We start from the raw sequence: 19257 nt of genomic DNA, 5'->3' as shown, positions 1-19257 counted from the left end.
CATTTGTCTCCTGTACATATTTTCATAGCTTCGTACTTCATTTCTTTTCAGCACTAAGTACTGAAGTACTTTTATTGTGCCAGCTTATTTATTCACTTGCCTACTGAGGACCCCTTGGTTGCTTCCAAGTTTTGGTAATTATGATTAAAGCTAGTATAAATATCTATGCGCAGCTCTTTGTGTTAACAAAGTTTTCAGTTCATTTGGGTAAATACTAAGGAGTGAGATTAATGGATTTTATGGTAAAAGTATGTTTACTTTTGTAAGAAATTGCCAAACTATTTTCCAAAGTGGTTGTACTATTTTTGCAATCCCACCAGCAATGAATGAGAGTCTCTGTGGTTCTACATCCTTGTCAGCATTTGTTGTTGTCAGTGTTCTGGATTTTGGCCATTCTAATAATGTGTAGTGGTATCTCAGTGTTGTTTTAATTTGCAGTTCCCAAATGATACAAGATGTGAAATATTTTTTCATATGCTAATTTGGCATTTGTATATCTTTTTTGGTGAGGTATCTATTCAGATATCGAATTTTCGCATTTTAAAAATAGTTGTTGGCTGGGCATAGTGGCTTGTGACTCTAATCCCAGCATTTTGTGAGATGAAGGCAGGTGGATTGCTTGAGCTCATTAGTTTGAGACCAGCCTGGGCAACATGGCAAAACCTTGTCTCTACAAAAAATACAAAAATTAGCCAGGCATGATGGTGTGTGCCTGTAGTCCCAGCTACTTGGGAGGCTGAGGTGGGAGGATGGCCTGAGCCCATGAGGTGGAGGTGGCAGTGAGCTGATATTGTGCCACTGCACTCCAGTCTGGGCAATAGAGCCAGATCTCATCTAAAAAAAAGAGTCAGGGTGGGAGGGAGCATTGTTATGTTTTTACTGTTGAGTTTTAAGACTTCTTTGTACATTTTGGATAACAGTCCTTTATTTGATATTTCTTTTTAAAAAACTATCTCCTCATCTGTAACTTGTCTTCTCATTCTCTTGAAATTGTCTTTCACAGAACAGAAGAAGTATTTAATTTTAAGAAACTCTAGTTTATCAGTTATTTCTTTATGGATAGTACCCTTAATGTCACATCTGAAAAGTCATTACCATACCCTGTGTCTCCTAGGTTTTCTCCTATGTTATTATTGTCTAGCAGTTTTACACTTTTTCATTTTGTATTTAGGTCTGTGGTTCATTTTTGAATTAATTTGTATGAAGCGTGTAAGGTTTGTGTCTAGATTCATTTTTGTCCACGTGGATGTCCAATTGTTCCAGCATCATTTTTTGAAAACACTATCTTTGCTTCATTTTATTGCCTTTCTTCTTTTGTTAAGGATTACTCAACTGTATTTATGTAGGTCTATTTCTGGGATCTCTATTTTGTTCCATTGATCTATTTGTCCATTTTTTCACCAAATATTTTGTTGGTTATTCTAGGTCTTTTGCCTTTCCATATAAGCCTTAGAATGAGTCTGCCAATATTCACAAAATAACTTGCTGGGATTTTTCCTTTTTTTATGAGAGGGAGTTTCAGGTTTTGCCCTTGTTGCCCAGGCTGAAGTGCAATGGTGCTATCTTGGCTCACTGCAGCCTCCACCTCCCAGGTTCAAGTGATTCTCCTGCCTAAGCCTCCCACTGCAGATTACAGCTGGGATTGTAGCTGGGATTACAGGTGCCTGCCACCATGGCTGGCTAATTTTTTGTATTTTTAGTAGAGACAAGTTTTCACCATGTTGGCCAGACAAGTTTTCACCATGTTGGCCATGGAACTCCTGACCTCAGGTGATCCATGCACCTCAGCCTCCCAAAGTGTTGGGATTACAGGCATTAGCCACTGCACCTGGCCTCAGGCAAGTGTTTTTTACATTTTTTCAGTTTTCCTACATAGATGACAATGTTATCTGTGAATAAAGACAGTTTTATTTCTTCCACCCCAATCTGTATACTTTTTATTTCTTTTTCTTATCTTATTGCATTAGCTAGTATTTTCAGTATGATGTTGAAAGAAGTGGTGAGAAGGGGCATCCTTGTTTTGTTCCTGGTTTTGGTGGGAAGGCTGAGTTTCTCACCATTAAATATTATGCTAGCTGGGGGTGTTCTGTAGATATTCTTAATCAAGTTGGGGAAGCTCACCTCTCCTCCTAGTTTACTGAGAGTTTTATCATAAATAAATGTTGGATTTTGTAAAATGCTTTTTCTGTGTCTATTGATATGATCATGTCTTTTTTTTAGCTTGTTGATGTGATGAGTCATATTAATTGATTTTCAAATGTTAGTGAGCCTTGGATACATGTGATAAGTCCCATTTGGTTGTGTTATATAATTTTTTTATACAATGTGCTATTTTTTGAGATTTTTTTGCATATATGTTCATGATAGTATTTGGTCTGTAGTTTTCTCATAATATGTTTGTCTGGTTTTGATATTATGGTCATGCTAGCCTCATAGAATGAGTTGGGAACTATTTTCTCTGCTTCTATATTCTTGAAGAGATTGTACAGAACTGTTAAAATATCTTCTTTAAATAGCAGCTTTTGGTTGTGTAGATTTTCTCTATCGATTTCCTGTTTTCAATTTCATTGATTTCTGCCCTCACTTTTAGGAGTTTAGGATCAAACTCCTAAAAGTCAAATATAAAGAAAGGATCCTACAAGCAACAACAGAGAAGAAACAACATACAATAGAGGTCCAGTATGTCTGACAGCACACTTTTCAATGCTGTCTTGTAGCCCAATATTTTTAATTGGTGACAACTTAACACTGATTCCATATACAAACAAACATGGAAAAATAAAACTAATAAAAACTCTACACTTTAACGTCTTCCCTTTGCTTTTTCACTTTTTGTTTTTTCTCTTTATGTCTTATTATAATGTCTATGTCTTGTAAAGCTATTTTAGTTTATTATTTTTGATTGGTTCATCATTTAGTCTTTCTACTGAAGTTTAGTAGTTTACACACCACAGCTACAGTGTTATAATATTCCGTATTTTTCTGTGTGCTGACTATTACCAGTGAGTTTTGCACCTTCAGGAGAGAGTGGCATGACATATTTAAAGTGCTGAAGGAAAAAAAAAAGGAAACTAGAATAGTCTATCCAGTGAAAACATCCTTTAAGCATTAAGGAGAAATGAAGACTTTCTCAGACAAACAAAACCTGAGATATTTCATCAATACCTGAACTCTCCTACAAGAAATGCTGAAGAGAGTTCTTCAATCTGAAAGAAAAATAAGTTAATGAGTAAGAAGATACAGAGGGAAAAATATATGAGGCAAAACTGATAAACTGCAACAAGATCTAAATGAGATATGCTATTATCATTGGATATTTTAACATACTTTTATCAGAAAAAAATCCACCAGGTAGAAAATCGGTAAGGACATAGATGAACTTAATCAATTTATTGGACTCCTTCATCCAACTGCAACAGCTTATACATTTTTCTCAAGCTAACATGAAAGATTCACTAATATAGACCAGATACGGGGCCATAAAATACACATTAACACATTTTTTAAAAAATAGAAACCATAAAATTCTGCTCTCAGACCACAATGCAGTTAAATTAGAAATGAATAACAGAAAGATAGCTGAAAAATCCCAAAATGTTAGAGATTAAACAAAATACTTCTAACATGAGTCATAGAAGAAATCTCAAGAGAACTTTAAAAATATTTCAAATTAAATAAAAATAAAAATATAACTTATCAAAATATGTGGGATGGAGTGAAAGCAGTGCTTAGAGGGAAATTTATAGCACTGAATACATATTTTAGGGAAGACAAATTATCTAAAATGAATAATCTAACTTTCTATCTTAGAAAACTAGAAAATGAAGAGGAAATTAAATCCAAAGTAAGCAGGAAAAAAGAAATATTAGAAGTGAGGGCAGAAATCAATGAAATTGAAAACAGGAAATCAATAGAGAAAATCTACACAACCAAAAGCTGCTATTTAAAGAAGATATTTTAACAGTTCTGTACAATCTCTTCAAGAATATAGAAGCAGAGAAAATAGTTCCCAACTCATTCTCTGAGGCTAGCATGACCATAATATCAAAACCAGACAAACATATTATGAGAAAACTACAGACCAAATACTGTCATGAACATATATGCAAAAAAACTCAAAAAAATAGCAAGTTAAATTCAACAATGTATAAAAAAATTATATAACACAATCAAATGGGATTTATCACACGTATCCAAGGCTCACTAACATTTGAAAATCAATTAATATGACTCATCACATCAACAAGCTAAAAAAACCACATGATCATATCAATAGACACAGAAAGAGCATTTGACAAAATGCAACATTTATTTATGATAAAACTCTCAGTAAACTAGGAGGAAAGGTAAGCTTCCCCAACTTGATTAAGAATATCTACAGAACACCTCCAGCTAGCATAATATTTAATGGTGAGAACACAGAAAAATACGGAATAGTCAGCACACAGAAAAATATGGAATATTATAACACTGTAGCTGTGGTGTGTAAACTACTAAATTTCAGTAGAAAGACTAAATGATGAACCAATCAAAAATAATAAACTAAAATAGTTTTACAAGACATAGACAGTATAATATGACATAAAGAGAAATAACAAAAAGTGAAAAAGCAAAGGGAAGACGTTAAAGTGTAGAGTTTTTATTAGTTTTATTTTTCCATGTTTGTTTGTATATGGAATCGGTGTTAAGTTGTCACCAATTAAAAATATTGGGCTACAAGACAGCATTGAAAAGTCTGCTGTCAGATATATTGGACCTCTATTGTATGTTGTTTCTTCTCTCTTGTTGCTTTCTTTATATTTGACTTTTAGGAGTTTGATCATTAGAGGCCTTGAGGTAGCCTTCTGTGGGTTAAATCTGCCTGGTGTTAAATCTGCTGTTCTCACACTGCTATAAAGAACTACCTGAGACTTAGGCTTAACAGGAAGCATGACTGGGAGGCCTCAGGAAACTTACTATCATAGCAGAAGGCTAAGGGGAAGCAAGTACCTTCTTTACATTGCAGTAGGAGAGAGAGAGGGAGTGAGCCGGGGGTAAGTGCTACACACTTTTAAACCATCAGATCTTGTGAGAACTCACTCACTATCACGAGAACAGCATGAGGTTCAAGCAATTCTTCTGCCTCAGCCTCCTGGGTAGCTGGGACTACAGGTGCTCACCACCATGCCCAGCTAGTTTTTGTATTTTTAGTAGAGACAGCGTTTCACCATGTTGGCCAGGCTGGTCTTGAACTCCTGACCTCAAATGGTCCACCCACCTCGGCCTCCCAAAGTGCTAGGATTATAGGTGTGAGCCACTGTGCCTCGCCCTCTATATCCTCAGCTGTATAATGAGGAGGTAGGAGATTTGAGGTTAAAATGCCTTACTGTGCTAATATATCTATGTTCTATTATATTATCAAATGAATACTGCTTATCCCTTTAAGAGTCAGCCATTTGAGTAGAAAAAAGCATTCAGTGAGGAAGTCTTTTCTCAAGGGACTTATCTAGGGAAAGATTCTGGCAAAATTGTAAAGTGGACTATAAAGTTGTTTTGGTTTCTTACAAGCTTGAAAAAAGATCAATGAAACAGCAATAGTCGTTTAGTCACTGTTGACATATCAATTGAGTTGATTCATCTAAGAATTCTTGAGTGCCTACCATGTACTAAGCACTATGACAAGTACAGAAGATACAATTGTGAAGAAAATAGATATAATCCTTCACACATACACTGACGGCAAGGTGGAAATTGGTTTCACCACTTTGGAAAACGGTTTGGCATAACTACTGAAAGCGAACATACGCATACTCTATGACTCAACAATTCCACTGCTAATATACACCACAGAGATGTATACTATTAAGTTCACCAAAAACATATACTTTTAATGAACATATATTTATAGCATTATGTGGAATAATTCTAACTGGAAATAACCCAATAGAATGGATAAGTAAATGGGGGTATATTTATACACAGTAATATCATAGAGCATAAGAATGAATGATCTATGACTACCCCAATAATATGAGTCTCATAAACATTACATTGAACAAAAGAAGTCAGACACAAAATAGTACATACTGTATGGTTTCATTTATATTAATTCGAAGAACAGATAAAAATAGTCTTAGCTGTTAAAAATCAGATAATGCTTATTTTTGGAATATAGCAACTTACGAGATAGTACCAGGAGACTTCTGGGGTGCTGTTTGTTTTCTATTTCTTAATGTAGACTCTACTTATAGAGATGTGTTCAATTTGTAAAAATTCACTGAGTTCTACACTAGTGATACGTACACTTTCCCGTAAGAACATTATAATTCCATAAAAATGTATCTCCCTCCCCAAGAAAAACGACAATCTTACTTAGAACAGGAGACAAGTAAGTAAATAAGAACAGAAATAAATGGCAATAAGTGCAATGAAGGAAACAAAGAGAGTGTAGCAAATATTAATCAAGTATTTACAATGGGGAAAATACAAATTAGGAAATAATTCCTTGTTTGGCAATCAAAGTCAATATATGTAGAACCCTTGGTGACCGATATTTGTCTTCTGTTTACTGAGAGTATTTGTCCAAAAGCAGGTGCCCTAACTATAGTGGAGGATGTTGTAGACTGGTCAGTTGATCAGTGTGATTTTCCAGTAATGGACAGTTATGCAGTGCTCCTTGTATATACTTGCTTTAAGAAGTGTAATTATTCTGTCTACCATGTCTACCATGCCTATGGTTGCACTACCTGACTCTGCTAGCATCTGTTCTCCCTTTTCATACGCTCTGTCTCAAAGGAGGTACTAATGGTATTTGAAGATTTATAACGGAGATAAGTGACATTAAGAACATCTGGAAATCTGGTACTTTGGCTTCATTCAATTTATTTTATTAATTAAGTTTTGGTAGCTGAGATTCAAATATTGCATGAATCTTTTTTTTTTTTTTTTTTTTAGAACATTGAAAGTGTTTTTTTGGTGTGTGTGTGTGTGACTATACTCTTAGGCCTCTGGGGAATATTATGCATATATTTAATAATGACAGTAGAATGTGCCACTTTAAAAAAAAAGATCCCCACTGCATTGGTGTAGTAAGTGAATATTTACAGATTGAACTCTAAATTAAGTTCTATGTAAACCCAAGTTAGCTGCCCATCCAAAAAGAGGTTGAACTACATCAATCTGCCTGTGAAATATCCTGGACGTCTTAAGAGATGTAATGAATCAATAGCTAAGCCTTCATCATTACTTTTTCCTGTAATTAATTCGTGACCAAAAAAATTCATTTCTATAATTACAATTTTATAAAACACAAAATGTGTTTAAAACATGCTGTTAATGTGCAACAGACTAAGAAACCTCTAAAAAATATAATCCCGATTGATTAGAAAAAGATTCACCTCTATTTAGTCTGTGCTTCCAAATGTCTTGGCTTGGTCATCAGACCCCTACATGTTGCTAGCTGTTAGGTTACATCAACTGCATGCGACTCAACAGATCTTGACAATTGAACTCTCCAGTCTGGCAAGGAGACAATAATGTGAAGTTCTTTGTGAAAAGAACTTTTTTATATCAACTCTTGACTATTGGGGATCTAATTTCCTAGTTTTCTTTAGTTAGGTCTTTGTCTCTCCCCATGTCTTACTCCTTGCCTTTTGGACAACTGACCCCTCATTAATTGAACCCCTGGAGACAGGCAGGGTGAGAAAAGCAAAAGGAACTTATTTGGTCAGTTGAGAACTGGATATAACTCTGGCATCTCAGTATTCTTACTCTATAAGGCTTGTGGAGATAATAATCCTCAATTGCTTCAGAAAAGTGCTATTTAGGAGAATGAGAAAAAAATTCATATAAAATTTGAATCTTAGGGAAAGCAAATTTAAATAGTGCATGAAATGTGATTATTTTCAAATCTTCAAATTCACAATTTCTGAAAGTAAATATAATGATACCTTGAATAGTTAAATTTTAAATTCATTCTATAACCTCTCTCATTTGTTTGTAAAACACTTTCATGGGTTATATATTTGGGAGAAAAAGCGTAATTAGTCCAAAGAAAGGCACATCTTTGAGAGTGTATGTATTTATGCCCAAACACACAGTAATTATTTTTTATTTTCCTCAAACTAAAAATTACAGTCCTCAGAAAAATAGGAACATAAATAGGACTGAGCTTTAATCAAAAAGATGTCTATTACTTATATATATTTAAAACAAATGTGCATACATACAGCCACAGGAGAGAAAGCGCAATGTAATCTAAATAAGGAAGGAGCTGAAAACACTGGAAAATAATTCAACACAAACTCTAGTTTTTTTTACTCTTTTTCCAGAAAAAGAAGGAAATTGGGGAAAACTCTTACTGAATTAAATTAAAAGAATGGTTGAGTAAATCTCTCAAGTTTTTGAATGAGTACACACATCCTTAATTTTCATGGGTTAATTCCTGCATTCACTAAGCATTTGGTAGGCACTCTTCTGTCACTGAAGATGCTGTAGAGTATGGACAAAGTTCCACAGAGCTTTTATTATAGGACAAAATGACTAAGGAGCACCATTATGGAACAAACAAAGGATCAACAGTAAAGAATAAAGCACAAAAATTGTCTTGCTGATTAACTGCCAAATTTCCAGCACTTCTGTGGGTGGCAGGTTGGTTGATTGCCTAGACAGGTATAAATGAAGCATCCTCTCTAGTTCATGCTTTGCCTTTTTATTGATAAAAAGTGCTTGGGGCTACACAAGTTGATACTTGTTGGAACCCCTCAAACACTACCACCTTTTGCTGAAAAGGAAGGGCAGCTTTGAAAACAGAAGCCCACCATTCCTTAATAAGCTTTTTTTTTTTTTTTTTTTTTTTTTTTTTTTTTTTTTTTAAGATCTCATTCCATATAAAACTCAATTAGACACTGAGGGGAATGTAATAAAAACTCAAGGTAGTGAGGGACCCTCCCTTCTAATCAAGTGCAATTCAGCAGGAGAAGATGATATAACAATAAGAATAACCAATGTTAGCATTAAGTTTTCTTTAGAGGTCATGACAGGTTTTCACATACATTTTATTCTGAAAGTAACCCTGTGGGGTAGGTAGGACATTAAAATGATATTATGATGCTCAATTTAAGAAACTGAGCTTGGCAAAAATGAATGACGTTTTTCAAAAATCATAGCCCAGGGATGAAACAAGACTTACTTTGTTCTACTTATTATCATTTATGTTTGTAACCACATCCTGCTCTTTCCCATAAGAATGTTAATGATAGACCCTCATTCATTCCTCTATTCATATATTTATTAAACATCTATTTGGTAGCTACTGTGAAAGTGCTGGGGATGCAAAACTCAGTTATTTTCTGCTCTCAAGGTGTCCACATGTATTCGAGTAACACTTTATCTCTTACAAAACTCTTCTTAGAAGAATGATAAATCATCATTACATCTTATATAATGTATCTAATGAGGAAACAAAAGCTCAAAGGGATCTCAGTAACCTAATACCATAAAGATAGTCCGAGTTCAGGATGATTCAGTCATTACTTAAGAGCTAAAATGAGCACAGAACTTTAGGATATTAGCTATAAACTTTGTTGGACATGCATCTCTATTACTGAAAATTTTGACCCCGTACTAGCAGTATATATTTTAAAAAGTTTAAGTAGTGTACATGTGCTACTGTGTGTGCTACATGTATTTAACACTAATGGTAAATACATAACAAAACTCAAAAAATTTAAAAGTTTAAAAGGGATGAAATGCAAAGCACATATAAATAAAAGCTTTACTCCTTACTTCCTGTAGCCTAATGGATTATCTTGCTTATACTTGAAAGCATACATATCTTTCTTTGGAGATCACTGTTATAATAAGCAATAAATTCTAAACAAGTATTAAAAGGACAGTCGATGTGAGTAGGTATACTTGCAATGAGTTCTGGGTATCTGTGAAGCTTTGGGTGGATAATCAGCAATCTAGAAAAATCTGATCTTCAGATTCCAATTATGAATGTCTCTATTAAACACGAGTGAGATGCAAGTTTTCAGACTCATTCCTACCAGTCTGTTTCTGGGTTACACTTTTCAGCTTTTTGGACAACCCGACCATCAAAAAACTTTAATGCCAATGATAAAAATGAGAAAATTTTGAATAAATGAATGTCTGCTCCACCAGAAAAGATGAGAAACACTTACATTTTATTTCACTCATGTGGCAATCACACAAAACTCAATTAAAAGGGGTGGGCCTTTATAACTTAGAAACATTTTACTTGAATTCTCTATTAGCTATGAATATAATTTGCACTGTCGCAATAACGGCACCACTCTATAAAAACATTTAATTTCCATTCAGGAAGAAGAGATCACGTTTCCCTCCACAACAAACTCTTCAGTTGAGCACAATTTTAATTACTTATTTGTACTTTGCCCAAACTCCTACTTCACAAGGAAATATTTTGCACTTCAAATTTATGATAATATTGAAATTCAATTTTTTAGCTGTTAGTTCAATGAGTAGTTTTTACCAGAGAGCAAGAACAAATTTTAATCCTTTCTTCGAAGGATCTAAAGCATGGAAACCCCCACCTTTAGTCTTCTAAAATTAGTTAACAAGAAGCAACAAAATAATAAATCAAAGTTTCCATTTGTACCATTATATGACCCAATTTCTAGAAGCATAATTTACAGTATATCTTCTGGACATGGTAACTACTGGAAGTTTGCAACACAGGGTCCTTGACCCCCAAGTCTGCCAGGGAAAATTACTAGGGAGATAAAAATACAGTTTTTGTAAGAGTAACGATGTTTTTGTGCTATACTCAGGCTCTTTGAAAAACTAATTGAAGACTTTAAAAAAGTTTTTCCAAAATTCAATAACAAATCTGATTAAAAATTGAGTTACTATGCAATTTTGGGGAATATTTTTACACTGAAGAGAAAACTTGATTTCAATTTATTCATATTACACTTCAACTGAGGAAAAATTGTGGTGGTTTATGTCGGAAAATTTTTGAGACAGTGTTTGAAATAAACATTTTGTAATAATGGAAAATGTTGAAGTAAGGTAATAAAATGAAGAAACAAGTATTTTCAGAAAAAAAAGTATTTTAAACTTTAGGATGATGTAAGAGCCATTATTCAAGATGAGAAGAAATCTTAATTTCTAACGAATATTATAGTTTTCAATGCCTTCTTCAGTTGCCTCATCTCATTTCATCCAAGAAAGTTTGCTCAAGGAGACATTGCTCACTGTTCATTGGAGAAGAGTTTATTGTAATATTTTGCTAAAAGAGGCATTAAAGAGGCTGAATCTCACTATGGAGAGAACAGAAACACTGTCCTATCCTTTGGAGACAAGTACAGGTTAGACAGACCTGGGGTCATAGCCATCATTTCCTTTGGCAAATCACTAATTTCAGGTTTCACATCTGTAAAAAAGGAGCAAGAATAACCTTTGTATCACAAAGCATTGAGAACTGAAAGAATTATTGATATACACACATAATACTGTGCCTGACATGTGATACACGTAATAAGCTAAAATTATTCAATAACTCTGTTCACAGAGTAAAATTAGACCTATTCCCTGATTCAGTACTCAGTTTATTATACCACACTCTGTTCACCTTCATCAATTACAAATTGTTAAATCAGACCAGGTTTTCCACCTTTGTAGATAATCTAGTATCAACAAAGATCTTCATTGGAATAAGCACTTTCACTTCCCTGTCTTGGATTCTGATTTAGCATCTGTAGCTGTAAAAACCCAAAGATGATTCTGATGTGTAGCCTGGCTGAGAACTACTAATTTAGTTTATGTGCCAGCCTTTTACTTTCAAAATGTCTAGCTTATCAGTGTAAAACTACTGTTGTCTTAGTTGCTGTTATTACTACATGAGCTTTTTTGCTTCCATTTGCAGTGGAATCAGAAGCTGGAATATAGCAGGCAATGGCAAAAGTCAAAGTGACACCATGACTCTATCTGATTTCCCCCCATTTGTTGATGGTTTCTTCCATTATTTCTGGCCAGCACATTTACTTATGCTCTTCAGAGGATGTGTAAGTAGGGAGAAGTCTCCTAAAATATAGGACTCTTAATCCAGTTCCAGTCCCAAGATATAAAGAAGCAATTGACAATTCAAATATGGCACCCATGATTTCAAATGAGAGGTCTAACTCAGATAAACAAGTTCGTTGAAGTGGGACCCCATGTCCACATGATAGAACATTAGGCCAAATACATTGTTTTTCTCCTATTGTTACTGCCCGTAGGTTATTTATCAAAAACTGATAAGTAGGTGGCTTCTGTTAAAGAAAGTTTGTACATCTCTAGTAGATATTGAGCTTTTTGGCTCCCTTTCCAACATAGTGTAGTTTTAATGTTCAGAAATTCCTGGTTTGCTCAGTATATAACTGTAGGTAGAGGAAAAAAAGCTCATATCATTTTGTAGACATTTCTCTCTCTTAAAGTAGATGGGCACAAAAAATTATAATACTCAGAGTTGTAACTTTCAGCTTTGAGGTAATAAAAGTCACCTTCTAAATTGTTCACTGGGGCTGGATGCGGTGGCTCACACCTGTAATCCCAGCACTTTGGGAGGCTGAGGTGGGTGGATCATGAGGTCAAGAGATTGAGCCCATCCTGGCTAACACAGTGAAACCCCATCTCTACTAAAAATGCAAAAAATTAGCCAGACATGGTGCTGCATGCCTGTAGTCCCAGCTACTCGGGAAGCGGAGGCAGGAGAATTGCTTGAACCTGGGAAGTGGAGGCTGCAGTGAGCCGAGATTGCACCACTGCACTCCAGCCTGGGTAACAGAGTGAGAGTCCATCTCCAAAAAAGAAAAAAAAAATTGTTCATTAACTTTCAAATAAACTAATTGCTTTTAATCTCTGTTATTGCAAATATTCCTTCATATTTGTAGTTTTGTTGACTTGCAAATTAAGATCATCATGTGAAGTGGTTTTAACTCTGATTAAAGTTACATTTAGTATGCACGGCTGAAATTTAAAAAAATTACAAATACGAAGAAATTCTCACTGCTACCATTTCTCCTTCTAATAATAAAGCGTTAGTCCATACAGTATGGTCCCAAGGAGAGCTTCACTTATAAGTGAGACCTAAATGTTGTCACATCTTGAAAATCAGTTCTTTGTATATCACTTGGGATATATAACAACAGGGTCATCAGTATCAGAAACAATTTCTTAAACATATACTCTCTTTGCTAATATTTCAACCCTAGTTTGGGATTGTATGATGGCAAAGAAGAGGGATTTTGACAGCTATTGATATCTTAAAAGCAAACAGCCTGTAGAAAGAAATGATTCCAAACATCAGATAGGGCCATACAGATCACTCTGAATTTCTTTGGCACCTCCCTCTCCTGGGAGGAAGGCCAAAGAATACCTATTGACTCTTCTGCCCTCCTGTGGCCAGAAATCAATGGCGTCTGTATCTCTTGAGTAGATATTGCTGTGATCTGAAGACAAGTGGATTATTAAAATGGGTGTTTGGTGCCTATGCTAGTTAGGGTTCTCTGGAGAAACAGCACCAAGAAAAAGATACATATTTATTCTAAAGTATTGGCTCAGGCGATTATGGAGGCTGAAAAGTTCCAGGGTAGGTTGATTGCAAACTGGAGACCCAGGAAAGCTGGTCATGTAGGCTGAAGGTTGGATAGCCCGAGAACCAATGCTGTAGATTCCAGTCTGTGTCTGAAGGCCTGAGAATCAGGAGGACCTATGTTAGAAGATTAATGTAAAACTTAAGCTGTCAAACAGAGAGGCAATTCATTCTTCCACTTTTTTGTTCTATTCAGGCCCTCCACACATTAGATGATGCCCACGATATTGGGGAGGAATATCTGCTTTACTCAGCTTATAAATTCAAATGCTAATCTCTTCTGGAAACACTCTCACAGACACACCCAGAAATAATGCTTACCCAGCTATTTGAGCATCCTGTGCTTAGTAAAGTTCACACATAAAATTAACCATCTCAGTGCCTGTCGAAGATTCTCTGCAAAGATGGCCATTAATAATTCCTTCATTTTCTGTAAAAATTCCTTTCATCATGGTGTGCAGCTACTTTCTCTCTTCTTGATTTCTGTCTGGGCTTGTGACTTCCTTTGACCAAAAGAATGAGACAGATTTGACACTGTGCTAGTTTGGGGCATGACATTTAAGAGGGGTTGGCAGAATCTGTTTGTTTGCTTTTTAAAGAAACCATTCACTATAAAGAAAATCAGGCTACCCTGCTGGAGAAAAATACCATGTAGAAGAGAACTGAGGTGCCCCAGGCAACATCCAACACCAAGGACCCCAACCTACAAAGGAGTCTATCTTGGATCCTCCTTTGCTTCAGTTGAACTACCTTAGCCAACCCCATGTGAAAGAGAGATGAGCTGTTTCCTTTAGTGCTGCTTAAAATCTGGATCCACAAAACTGTGAGCAATGAGATGGTGTTGTTTTAAGCTCCTAAGTTTTGGAATGGTTTTTTATACAGTAATAGACAATTGAAAAAAGTTGTAAACGTTATAGTTTTTATTCTCCACAACTTAATCTGATTTATCAGTTACAGAGCATATTTACCCTTGATCATCCCCTCAAATATAAAGAATGAATCATTTTTAAGATGAGTCTTTCACTGGCTCATGTGTAAGGTATATTTCTTGACTTCTTGCCATTATTCTCAGGCCTTGGAAATTTCCAGGGTTAGAATACCAAGCCTTTAGATTATTGTCTTAGTGCATTTCTGCTGTTAGAATAGAATAGTACAGGCTTGGTAATTTATAAAGAATAGAAGTTTATGTGGCTCACAGTTCTGGAGGCTGGGAAATCCAAGAACATGGTAACAGCATCTGGTTGATTGTTACTGCACAGCCCAAGGGCAAAAGGCAGAAGTTAGCACATAAGACAGGAAAGGAATGGGAGCCAAATTTCATATTTTTTCAGGAGCCCACTCCCATGATGATGGCATTAATCTATTCATGAGGGCAAAGCCTTCATTATCTAATGAACTTTTAAAGGCCTAACCTCTTAATACTACTGCAATAGCAATTAAGTCTTCAACATATCAACTTTAAGGAACATATTCAAATCATAGCAATTATGGTTCTGATTTACTAAAGTGGAGATGCCTCAAACAACTATAACTACTTATTCTTGAAGATAAATGAAAAGATTAGATTTTTCTTGACAGCCAGATTAAGTAGGGACAGGAGGGCCTTAGTGTCACAACATGAGCAATCTCAGATCTTAGCAGCACTGGCTGGTGGAGATGGGAAGTAAGCCAAGGCCAGGCTGTAGAGTATCCCAGGGAGACCTAGGCATCAAAAGTCACAAGAATAACAATTAAAGCCAGTCAAGGGGTGATAACCTTTTTGTATGTGATTAATCCTTTCATAGCAGTTCTTCAGCCAATTAATCAGAAGTCAACCCTCTGATGACTCAAGCCTAGTCAGTCAAACTGGGGTTGTGTTTTACTTCATGCAAAAGAGATGTGAAATTTCAAGAAGGAGCCAGTTATAAGACCTGGGTCAATGCAGTTAAGTTTGGGAAAAAGGTCGCAAGTGGTGGGTACACCCTATGAATAGTAAGACATGTCTCTAGGCAATGAGACAAATGCAAGATTCAGCCTATTCACAAAGTGAAGCTGTCTGTCCTGGTCAGGACTAGCAGGATTAAGTTCATAGATGAAGACACAAATGAATTCTGGTTCAGCAGAGCTGATAGTGACATACCCAATTCAGGAGGTAGTGAGGAAAAATAAAAAGACTATAGAAAGGCGAGAGGCCAGGAGAACCAAGAAAAGCATAATGAAATTTGATAACTTTGCCCCCAAGACCAGTGTTGGTTACTTTCATGTATATTTTTGTTATTGTACTATAGCAGTTAATAATCATATATTTTTATGAAGTTAAGAGAGAATAATTACTAAGGAAGATTTGACAAAGGGGGAAGTTTCTGGTTTGCATTTTAATCACTTGTCAAGATCTTGAATTCTTTTAAGGATAAGTGGTAGGAGAGGTGAAAAGACGTAAGAAGTTGGGGTGAGAAGAGTCTGTACAAACTTAAAAACACAACAAACTTTTTATTTCGTGAATAGTTTCAAGCACTCTAATTTTTCTGAAGAGTACATATAAATTGTTCTTTATTGATTTATGTTTATATTCAATCGTAAGTTTAACGTTCTTTCAATTATTCATCTATTCTTTCATTTATGTCTTAAGCCAATTAGTGGTAGCAATGGTCACAAAAGAGAGTACTTAATTTCTATTTAACTTATTTCTATTCACGTACAGTAGAGACAACACAGTGACCTCATTTATTCCTCTTAGCAATCTGCTGCAAGTTACTTCCACATAAAATATTGTCCTTTTGTCACCACTAAGTCCTTATTATCTAAAACAGTGTAGTTTATTGCTCTCCTAAGTAGATTATACAGCATCTTCCCAGACTCTGTATATTCTTTTTTTCTTCTTCTTTTTCTTGGGGAAGGAGAGAGGGTCTTTCCCAGTGAGTATTCCATGTTAGAGAGCAATGAAACATTCTTTTTGTAAAAATCAAAACTTGTTTATATCCTTTGGACATCACTGAAGAGACTATATTATTATATGAAAAGACTGTCGCAGTCTTCTCTCTCTCCCCTCTCCATGCTACCCCTTGTGCTTCTACCCTACCATAGTCCCTTTCAATCTGCTTAAGATAAAGATGTGGTGCCCTCATGGGTAAGACACTATAAGGCAATGATGTCTGAAACTCAGACTCTATTGGACAGCTCACTTCCTGTGTTTACTCTGTGCTTGGCAAGTTGATGGGGGCGGTGGCTGTGGTCACAATGCACAACGTCTGCATTCTTTTTTTCTTATCGCTCAGATAAAAGATATGACTTTGAATTCCTTTGGACCATTTGCATCTTAAAGCCTATTTTTTTTCTTCTTTAAATCTTATTTTAGCAATGAGTCAAGGTTATATAAAACAGCTGTTGCTGTTTTATGTGCATATAAAACAGCTGTTGTCAATATACTTCTTGCAGAAATGACAAATCTACCTTTTGTAGCTGTTGCTTTTCTTTAATGATTCCATATGTTCCTCCCTTCCACAGATTATTAAGGCTGGCCACCACCATTTCCAGATTAGGGATTTGTTTCCTAAACAAAACTTTCAAAGATATTATCTCTGTCACATTGTCCCTTGTGCAAGAGGTCATTACCCTCTTTTGGTTTCTGGAGTAATGGGGCATTCTCAGTTGAATTGCATGCATTAGTTCCGTGCTCAGAGCAGTTTCAGGCAACAATTTCTATTCTATTTAAGCTGTGGTCAAGGATACTGCCTTTCATGGTTCTCAGAGGATGCTGTGTTTTTAAATGACAGCTTTTACAAGGCAAAATGAATTCTAAGTGCACACACACACAGACAAAATGACATGTTTGTAGAAATACCAGGGGATGATCTGGTTTTCTGTTTCTCTTCCAGCATTCTTTTCTGGTATTTAAATATTCTTCCCTTGTGTTTCCCTTCTTACAAATTAACAAGGAAATGAAACAGTTTAATGAATTACTTACACAATTTTAAAATAAATTTCTTATGCATTTTTTTTTTTTTTTTTTGAGATGGAGTCTCGCTCTGTCGCCCAAGCTGGAGTGCAGTGGCCGGATCTCAGCTCACTGCAAGCTCTGCCTCCCGGGTTTATGCCATTCTCCTGCCTCAGCCTCCCGAGTAGCTGGGACTACAGGCGCCTGCCACCTCGCCCGGCTATCTTACGCATTTTTTATATGGTATTTTAATATATTACATGCATTTTGCTTTGGGTACTGAAATTAAATGTATTGAACATAAAGTGAGTTGGGGTATAATTCTTTTAAATTCACTGTTTATTTCAGTCTGGCTCACAACTACATTGGAATCACCTGTGGAGGTGTAGCAAAAATCAGATTCCTGGGCCTACTCTGGAGGCATTTAATCGAAATTTCTGTCAGTAGATGCCAGGAATATATTTTCTAAGATTATTATATAATACATACTATGTAAATTATATTGTATAAAATATATAAAAATACTACATAGAAACCATTATTCCAGGTGCTTCTTATGAAAAGTTAAACTTTAGTATTATTAATTCCATCCTAAGGCTAAATATTCACCATTGCTTCCCTTTTTAGTTATACAGGAAAAGCACAATGGATGGTAGAGACAATTGACAATAACTTTGCAAGAAATATTATGAAAATGAAAGATAATGATGTTGTCATGTGGTATTGTTTAGTCTGCATTATCTGCAGAGAGACCTCAATTCTGAGTGTCACCGTTCTTATGTATAAAAATGAGTTAAAGGTCAGAGGTTAATAGACTGTACCATTTACATAAGATACACAATAGCAAAACAGAAATTAGAATTCATAGGCTGCCAGAAATGATGGGGATGCCCCATGGTAGAATGTTAATTTACTACTTCTGGCTCTGATTTCAGTGGAGTTAAAGGATGAACCATGAAGCTGTTCATTAGCACTGATGAGAAACACCCCAACTAATCTCTAGAAAGGGAACTGAAACAATAAGTGTAGCTGGGGAGGAGGGGTATGACTGGTAGTGCTAATTACATTTGCATTAATACTAAAAAAAATTTACTCACTGGAAACTAAAATTTTCTAATAAAAGAAATCTCCAAGACAAGTATTCCAGAGAGGTATACTAACATGTAAAGACAAACAAACAAAAAAGTAAGTTTTAGGTATTTCAGATACAAAGATGAGTGCCACTTTCATTTAATGTGCACTTCTGTGCATATTAAAAAGTAAAGACAATGTTAGGAACTAATAAGTGATTATAGTAGTGGTGTAGGATCCAAGGTTAATACAAAAAAGTCAATCATTTTCTATATACCAGTAATGAACAAGTGGAATTTGAAATTAAAAACACAATATTATTTACATTAACCCCCCAATGAAATCCTTAGGTATAAATTTAAGACAATATGTACAAGATCCATATGAGAAAAAGTACAAAACTGATGAAAGACATCACAAAAGAACTAAGTAAAGATGTTCCATGTTTGTGAGTAGGAAGACTCAATATTGTCAAGATGTCAGTTCTTCCAAAATTCATCTATAAATTCAGTGCAATCCCAATCAAAATACCAGCAAGTTATTTTGTGGATATTGATAAATTGATTTTAAAGTTTATATGGAGAGGCAAGAGACCCAGAATAGCCAACACGATACTGAAGAAGAACAAAGTTGGAAGACAGACACTACTCGACCTCAAGACATATAAAAAGCTACA

General features: G+C 35.3%; 1 long non-coding RNA gene across 4 annotated transcripts in view; it reads right to left on the bottom strand.

Annotated features, from left to right (window-relative positions):
- Positions 1-19257, bottom strand: part of LOC115898369 — a 109746-nt gene that overhangs the window by 84637 nt on the left and 5852 nt on the right. The window contains exon 3 of one of the 4 annotated variants that reach the window (XR_004058107.1): positions 13288-13714. The exons of 1 other annotated variant lie outside the window; for it this stretch is intronic. This is a non-coding gene — a long non-coding RNA (uncharacterized LOC115898369). Of the gene's footprint in view, positions 1-13287; positions 13715-13822; positions 14101-19257 lie in introns of those variants that run through there. 2 more of the 4 variants (XR_004058108.1, XR_004058105.1) reach the window with 2 other exon arrangements.

This window comes from Rhinopithecus roxellana, chromosome 6, assembly GCF_007565055.1.
Source record: "Rhinopithecus roxellana isolate Shanxi Qingling chromosome 6, ASM756505v1, whole genome shotgun sequence".
Lineage (NCBI taxonomy): Eukaryota > Metazoa > Chordata > Mammalia > Primates > Cercopithecidae > Rhinopithecus > Rhinopithecus roxellana.
The sequence above is the reverse complement of the archived record's forward strand: the minus strand, read 5'-3'. Positions and strand labels throughout refer to the sequence as shown.